We start from the raw sequence: 9,139 nt of genomic DNA, 5'->3' as shown, positions 1-9,139 counted from the left end.
TTTAGTCGATTACCTTGCAGCCTGCTGCATGAGGATCCGCCTAAATTGCACAAATAAATAAACAATCAAACAGTTGGAAATGTTAAATTTGACTGAGACCTCAGGTTGAAACAACATCAAAAATACTAGTCTAGTTTTTATTTTGGCTTGTTTTGCAGTCAGTTTAAAATCTTCATCAAACTCCTTGTGGTAAAGAAGGTCCTCACAAAGATTATAAATAAAAAACTGCTATGGTCAAAATCTCCCTTATGACAGTGGGCCCCAGTAAAAAGTTACAATTTAATGATAAATGTGTCATCAGTAGTGTTTATGAGGGTGTAAAGGTAAAATGGAATAAGCAGCCTACATGCATTGAAGGTCACCACAGGAACAAACATGGTTTTGCTCACCCACACACATCAGAAACAAAGTTTGTATTAACTCTTCCAATCTGTCACACTTGCAAAGGAAAAGGTGCTGCAGAGTTTACATTCACTCTCCCCAGGTTCCCAGCAGCAGTTAAGCTAAAGGAAAAAGCTTAGTCATTCTGCCGAGTGCATCGACCTTATCATAACCACAGAAAAGGCTAGAGGAAGTACCCCAATTGTACTCTTCTAAGAATTTTTCACCAACATTTTAAAAATATATTAATCAATGTGTAAGAAAATAACAAATGAATTTAATAAGGGGTTGACACACCCCACCCCTTTATGTGTTTAGCAAAGTAAACTAGTCATGGGACAGGATACAGGTTCAAGAAATAGTTGTGTCCTCAATGAACAAACCAAGCGAAGCAGAAAATGATAAAGTAAACTTGTGAGATGAAAAGTTGAAGGGTTGTTTTTTGAGAGTGGAAAAATCAAGCTGGGCCTGATTGAAAATGAAACCTTCAACACTGGAAATATTTGCTGTTGTTAATAACTTGTTGCGTGCTAGCACCCTTTGGTTAGTCTGGAAAAGCCAAACGTATGCAGAGTGCCATGGCAACGGACTTTCCCCCACAGAGGGGATTCTTGGGACACTACTATCCGAACTATGCTTTTTCCTTCCTGATTAATTGTTATTAAAGGTGCAACATAACAGCAAGGATTCAACGTGCCAAAGGTCATGAAACACGGTGTCTTGATAAATGAAAATAGAAAGCACATTCAATGTGAACATGATTAATAGTTTTCCTGGTTTAGGCAGCATTTTACTTTTTTTTTTAAACTTATACATTTGATTTCTTACTTCAATTTTTTTCTTTTTTTTTTATAAAAGCCATGCAAAATCATGAATTAAAATTAAAAAGGGGAGCAAAAAAAAAAAAAGAATTAATGAATTCATCTTCTTAACCATCTGTCCGTTCGGCCACTTCTGGGCAAAGGCAGGGTACACCCTCAACAGGTCGCCAGTGTGTCACTGGGTTTTAATCACACACAATGCACACCTGGGGGCAATCTAGAGTCACCAGTTAACCATGAAGCATGTTTTTGGTCACTGGGAGGAAGTCGGAGTCCCCAGAGAAAACCCACACATGTACAGAGAGAACATGCAATCTCCACACAGAAAGTTCCCCTCGGTGTTTCGGTTTCAGATCCCCCAGCTGGGACTTGAACCAGGGTCTTCTTGCTGTGAGGCAAGAGAGCTAACCACTGCACCACTGTGCAGCCAGAAGAAAAATGTCTTTTAAATATTGTTCTTTACCTTGAGGCACAAGATAAGAAAACAAAGTTGTCACCCTTTGACAACCCCAACTACAATCTAATAAAAGCAAATTTGGGGGGGGGGGGTCATAGGCTGTGTGTTTTTAGATTTATTTAGCAAAGTAAACTTGATAGTTTTTTGTTTGTTTGTCAGTTTTCCTTTAAATGGGCTGTGCATCATAGTTACCAATGTATTGTGATATTTAAGCTTTGCAGCACTAGAGGGCAGTGTAAGAATAGAAATTCTTCTGATGTCACAACCACAAAACAGAAGTTTGAGATTTTTAGAGGTGTTTTAAAACGGATGAAATTTCAAAACTGGGAAAATCTTCACACGATGAGTTAACTTTTTCAGGAAAGTCTGATTATGATTTTAGAATATTTTGCATCTTAATTAAACTAAACAGACTTAAAAAGTAAAACTAGTTAGAATAATTGGTTTTGTGATTTCAAAGAAATATTTTAACTTAAGAAAATATATAGAAAAGGCTGCATATTTTTTACTTAAGGATCATTTAATGTTGTTTTTTCTTTTTTTTTTAATCATCTTTATTTATGTATGTTTTTTTTAAGAAATAAGGTATCTAGATGTAATGAATCTAAGCAGAAGCATCACAGAAGCAGTTTTGTGTACAAGTATAATGCACATAACAGACTAGCTAAAACCAGCAGTTTTATTAAACAAAGAACATCAGCAACCAGAGCCTGGTGCCCCACGGCTAACACATGTTTACTTTGACAGCACCCTCCCATTGATAAATAACAGCCCCTCTTTTTCAGCCTGCTGGATCAGTCGCATTCAGCTGTAGCACTCCAATGTGTCTCCACAGTCAAGATTGAATCTTCCCCATTCATTAGACTAAGTGGATGAGCATCTCTAATAGGGGCTCCCTTCCCCTCAATAATTGCTGTTGATTGGCGTAAATTAGACCCTAGTTGCCAGACGAGTGATTCTCAGCGACGATAATCTGATTCCCAACTCAAACTAATAGGATTTTAACTCTGGATTTGGCCTAATGTCCGTCTGCTAACCCTGGCTTTGGTCCTATGCCCCATCCAGCCAACATCCTCTGGAACATATCTGGGACAGTCTGAGTGGAAGTTACACTGCTGGTGAGGTTTTTTGTCGGATCATTCATGCCCTTTTTTCATTGTTTCAGGGGTTTATTTGATGCATACCATTTTGAGATGCATGTCGCATGCATCATTAAAAATACATTCACGTGAATGAGATTCAAGTCTGCTGAATGTAGAATAAATGTTTAAGCTTTTACGTAAAAAGTTAGCCCAGTGTCATGATGTTGATAATACCAAAGAAAAGTTTGAGAGTAAAGAATCACACTTTGAAGATTTCAATAGTAACATCAATAACTTTGATACAAAACACAGCTCGTATCCTGTTATTAAGTTAGCCACAAAAAAGCAACAATTTATTAAAAATACACGGTCCATCAAATGCGAATTACAGTTCCAAAAGAACACAAATTACTGAGAGTTTGTAAAAGTCAAAATCACAAAGTACTGAAAAACTGTTTTTGATTTGCTCAATACAATTGCAGTTGCAGTAACTAAAAGCTCAGATTGCTTCTTTCTTCAGTCTAGTCTTAGTTTACATTCTTGTAACTTTGTTTTGGTTTCCCAGCACCTTGAAGTCTGCAAGTGAAATATGCCAACTGTTCTTTTGTCACTCAGTTGATAAGAGGACAGTGCTACTAAGGCCTGAGGACTAATGAATCTCCACTCCATTACTACTGAATCGGACAGATTGCTCTCCTGGAGAAATGAATTGAGTTTTTTGTATTTGTAAGATCATTTTCCCTCCATTAACTGCTCTTTATCCTGTCTCTTCATCACAGGCAAATCAGGTTAGGCAGCCATGATTAGCTGGGGTGGCCTCCCTTTTTAAAAGGTAATTGGGTTTGGCGGCTCAGCTGATAGTGCCATTAGGACCAATAAAGGCTGGGCTTGGCTCATCGAGTGAAACAGATTCTTCGGCAGCAGATGGCAGATGGAGGGAAAGGGATCTGATGCATTGAGAGCAAAAACAAAGTTTGTGTAACCAAAGTAGTTTAAGGAATTCTTTTTATGAAACGACCCCCTTAACCCCGTCTCATCCAAAGTCAATCGGATATTTGCATCTTTCCTTAGATATGGTGAAAAAGTGAACAGCTTTTGATATACCTGCCATTGAAACACAATAGTAATAGTCAACTATTTATAATGTTTCATATTGAAACTGAGAGCATGAAGCTACAAAGACTTTAGTGAGGGCAAAATAATTTCCTCTCTGCCGGCACACTGTTTAGATGAATGACGTTTAAAACATCCAAAAGTATTTTTGCAAATTTTCTTTAAATCATGATGCAAAGTCCTTACATTTTTGAAGAACAAAAGATGATTTTTGGCCTTGGGTACAAAGATGCTGAACAAACACATGCAATGCAACCGAAAATCAATCCCATCCAACTATATCTTCTTCTGTCATCTCACTTGAAGGAAAGGGGAACTTTCCAATTCCGAGAATTCTTGTGAAGCTTCAGATAACCTTACTACATCTGGGGCTTTGTCTTATAGGAAAAGACGCATTAGTGATGACAGGGGAGCCGGTGGGGAATGGTGCTGATGGGAGATTTAGATGCCTTGTGCATTGTGTGGCTGAGCTTTGCTGTGACTCTCCTTCTAATGTTGTCCGCTGGGGGGGTCTGATTCTTGCTGCTTCTTGTATTTGTGGATTATGCTTTGGTTCAGTCCACTTTTCACTTCCAGGAATCTTCATGACTTTAAAATTTTTGAAGAGAATTTGATTTCACAGCACACTGCTTGTTAATTAAAGTCCCAGCCCCGCTTTTTTCTATCATAGAATCATTCCCAGTGGTCTTTTAATTATGATTATGTAGTCTTTTAGCCAGAATAAAAAAGCCTGTTAAGACATTAAGACATATTTTCTGTAGAGCGGCAGGAGCTCATTTGCAACCTCTGGGTTGTGGGTGGGACTGTTGGTGAGAAGTTAGCCAAGAGCTAATTTCCCATCAACCCTTTGTTTACACTCTCCCCCGCTGGCTCACAAGCCAAAGCTAACAATACTGTGGGTAAGCAATTTCCGAGCTATCCAGCTTTGAGACAGATGGAAGCTCATACGAAGAAAACAAAGACCTTAATGAATCTATTTTTCTTGTCTGCAAGTGGATGCTTCAGCATTGTAATGGAGAAAGGAGACTTTGACTCACCCATGCTATTCAAACCGTGGGTTTCCAATTACTCCTGATCCAACACGATTTCAACTTTTAATTTGAATATATTTTAAGATATGTCTTCCATCAAGAGAAAAATGCTACAAGAACATGTTAAAAGCACCAAAGTCATGCTTTCATTAGAGTGGGTTTATCTTAGTACAGACTCTATAAAAAGAGCCAGTTTTGACCCAATCCACTTTAAAAACTGTCATTGCTTACTACAATACAATGTAAACATTGTCAAATGAAAAAAGTAGCCAACTTTTCTGTCCACAAATTTTTCTCAGTGTGATAGTCTGAGAAGGCCTGACAAGTACAGCAGATTTTGTTATTAACATGGAAAGACATTCAGGGTTTGTTTGTCTTTGCTTTTTTCTGCTTATGGACATATATGACTACTCATACATTGGTAAAGTATGTAAGCAAAGCTTATACCGCATTCTCTGTCCTCTTAAATGAAACATTATGTCACCAGGCTAGAGTAAGTGTTCTTAAAGAGCTAAAGGAGGTAGGGCAAGAGTAAAAATCCTCCAGGTTAAGTTGTTTGAAAGGCCTTGGGTATTAAGAGGCATTTTACACTTAAGAAGTTGGTTTTGCTGGGTTTTCTGTTTCCCCTATTATTGATTGATGCTCAACTATCAATGCATAATAGAAAAGCACTCAGAGCAAATGTAGGGTTATGGCCTTGGGAGGGAGTCAGCAGACGAGACTGCAGTACACTCCCCTATCTCTCTCCAATGCCATTATTGGCCTTTAAAGGATCCCTCGGGAAGACCACGGTGTTCAGATCAGCACACACCAAATACCCAATTAAAAAAGGCTTTAAATTCCCTCCTCTTTCCTGGGCAAAAATCAATCTGAATTTAATCTTTTCGGCTAGGATTCCGACAGAGCAGGTAATTGCCCATAATCGGTCAGCTAGGTGACAACACCTTAAAGGAGAGACACTAATACAACCTGGTATTTTCTTTCAACACTCTTCCTGGGCCAAGGTCCAGGCTGTCAAAAACAGGTAGAGTGCAGATTTCGTAGCCATCAGACAAAAGCCTATATAATGTTACATGCGTGTGTTTGTGTGTGTGCGTGTTTGTATGCAGGAGAATGAGCTGATAAAGAGATCCTGTAAAGTAAGGACGGAAATGATCCACGGTGAAGCTGCAAGGAATTTATTCAGTGATCATCACAAAAAGTATTTTTTGGAAAAACTGCAAATGACAGAGTATTTTTTCTGTTTAAGATTCACTCTGATGAAATGTATTGTTGGTATTCGTTATTCCTGATCAAGTTGAGATTATCTCAAAGAGATGTCATGCTCTTAAAGATCTGGAATAGTTAACAACAGCATTAGTAAAGTAGAAAAGCGAATGGTACAGAGGCCACACCTCTGTGGCTGAAAGACTTCCCTAATGCACATGCTTAAGAGCTGCTAATGCCTTTGGCTTCAACTCCCTGGGGGAGAAAAATCTTTCAGTTGGCAGTATTTTTTATTTATTGAAGCATGTCGAAAAATAAATTTGAACATCAGTGCATGTTTAAACTGTTCTTATAAATAGCTTCTGTCTTGGAAAACATGTTAATCTAAAGATTGAAAAACAATATTTGGGAAAAAATGTGTAAATCCAACACTGTTATTAATCTTGAAGGGGAATAGGTCTGGTTGGTGGCTTTCACTTTGATGTGGCTGGCCAGTAATATGATGTCTGGGGGTCAGTGGGGGTCAAAAGGTCAGCAACAGGAGGCAAAAATTAATGGATCTCTCAATAAAGCGAGAGCTAATATTACCAGCTCTCCCTCAGCCTGACTGCAGAGAAGTGAGGAGGGAATTCCTCCTTGCAGGGAACGCAGGGCAAACAGCTTGGCTCTTGAAATTACTTTCTGTAATGGGTTCAGTCTTCGAAAGTGGAGCTGCACTTTTAATTGACCAATCAAAAGGAAACAAGGCAGCTAATCCACAGACATGAAGCAGAAAGCCAATTGAATTTGTTTCATTTCCTGCCAGATCTATAGCAGTTTAAGACAGTAAAACAGTACATCAGAGCAGTTTATTATGAATATATCAAATAGCTAGCATCTCAGAAAGATTTGGACTCTGTGCATATATAAGTCTAATAGAAAATTAATTATTTCCCAACATTAGTCACTTATTAATAAACAAATCATACTAGTATATAGTTAAAACCTAATCTAGAAATTCCCCTGCTCCTGTTTTAGCTAAAATTGATTTTTCGAGAAAATATTTTTTGTCACATCTGCACAATAAAAACACTTTAATATAACAGAGATGTTTATAACCTACACATCCTTGTAATACATATCATGTGCAAGAGAAAACCAAAATAAAAATCTACGAAAAATGTAAAAAAAGAAAATAATAATATGAAAGAGGTGTATTCTCCAGAAATCCCTGCTTTCTATCTTTCATGATCCTGTTCAGCTGTATTCAGCTCAGCATGCAGGATAAACATGACTGGCAATACTGAAGGTGTTCCACTTCATTTGTCCATAGGGTGGCGTTTTACCCTCTAAGTTTCTCAGGAAGCTCTGGGATTTTTACTGTGAAGTTCACAGCCATCATAAAGCAGCATTTGTTTTTGAATCAAATAAAGCTATCTGATTAATTTTGGCGTAAGGAGACACTGCCAACAGACAACTGAAGACTTCAAGAAAAACTTTGACTGGTTTCACTCCATCCAAAGTTCTAAACATAAATTCTGTGCATTTTCTAACATACAAGGATTGGAAGCAAAGTGTTCTCTTTTAGCAGCATTTATGTATTGATAAGTGCAGCTTTACTGCCCATTCTGCAGAGACTGTTGTTCTACTATGGATCACATTTTCAAAAACAGAACTTACAATTGAAATTAAAGCTGTCATGTCAACAGTTCAATGTTATAAGATCTGAAGCTGCTTAGAGTGAACGCAGATTTTGTAAAATTATTTCAGATAATCCATCCATCCATCCAACCATCCATCCATTCAAGGGATATCATAAAGCAAGTTTGTCAAGTTGGTTTTATCAAACCATGACCTCGGTTTGTGCCCGAGTGTGAAGCGGCTGGGATGACAGCACCGCTAAGTCTGAGGCCATGGTTCCAACTACAAGAGGCTAAAATGAAATGCACTCCCTTAGAGATAAGGGGAGAAACTGAGTCACCCGGAGAGACCTCAGAGTAGACCCGCTGCTCCTCTACATTCTGAGGAGTCAGTTGAGGTGGCTCGGGCATCTGATCCTGATGCCTCCTCGACGCCTCCCTGGTGAGGTGTTTTGGCCATTTCCCACTGGAAGGAGGCCACGGGGAAAACCAGAACATGTTGGAGAGACTATATCTCTCTTCTGGCCTTGGAACATGTTCAGGGCCCCCCAAAAGAGGAAGTGGCTGGGGAGAGAGTAGTCTGGGCAACTTTACTGCCCAGACTGCACAGACTGTTCCTCCCCCAACCTGGTTCTGGATGCGCAAGAAGATGGGTGGATAAAATAATTGTGTTGGGAACATATATTTAAAATAAATCAATTTGACATAGAGGGCTGCACGGTGGCGCAGTGGTTAGCGCTCTTGCCTCACAGCGAGAAGGCCCTGGTTCGAATCCCGGCTGGGGAATCTGAAAAACATCAACTGGGACCTTTCTGTGTGGAGTTTGCATGTTCTCCCCGTGCATGCGTGGGTTTTCACCGGGGACTCCGGCTTCCTCCCACCGTCCAAAAACATGCTTCATAGGTTCATTGGTGACTCTAAATTGAATTGCCTCTTGGTGTGAATGTGAGAGTGGATGGATGTTTGATTGAGGCCCTGCAACAGACTGGCGACCTGTCCAGGGTGAACCCCGCCTTCGCCCTTCAGTAGCCGGGTTAGGCTCTGGCATCCCAGCGACCCTGAAAGGGAGAAAGCGGACAAGAAGATGAATGAATGAATTTGATATAGAATAAATTAGGAAGATGTTAAAAATGCTTTTTTTTGAAACTTTAAAAAAACTGTACATTGTAAGACTATAAATAAAAATGGACAAAGCCCGCTGTTACGTCACCTTTAGAAAATGCCAGATATATACAGTCTGTACTTTATAGGGATGTCCCGATCAGGTTTTTTTGGGCCCGATCTGATTTTGTGTATCTGCCGATACCGAGTCCCGATCCAATACTTTTATAAGACATTTAGAACATGAATAAATTGAAGAAACAGATTAGTGTTGTCCCTTATTTATATTTCATTAACCTTCTTTTATCATTAAAAACTTAAATAAAAC

Source organism: Oryzias melastigma, linkage group LG17 (genome assembly GCF_002922805.2).
Source record: "Oryzias melastigma strain HK-1 linkage group LG17, ASM292280v2, whole genome shotgun sequence".
In the NCBI taxonomy this organism is placed as follows: Eukaryota; Metazoa; Chordata; class Actinopteri; order Beloniformes; family Adrianichthyidae; genus Oryzias; species Oryzias melastigma.
This window is presented reverse-complemented; position numbering follows the sequence as displayed.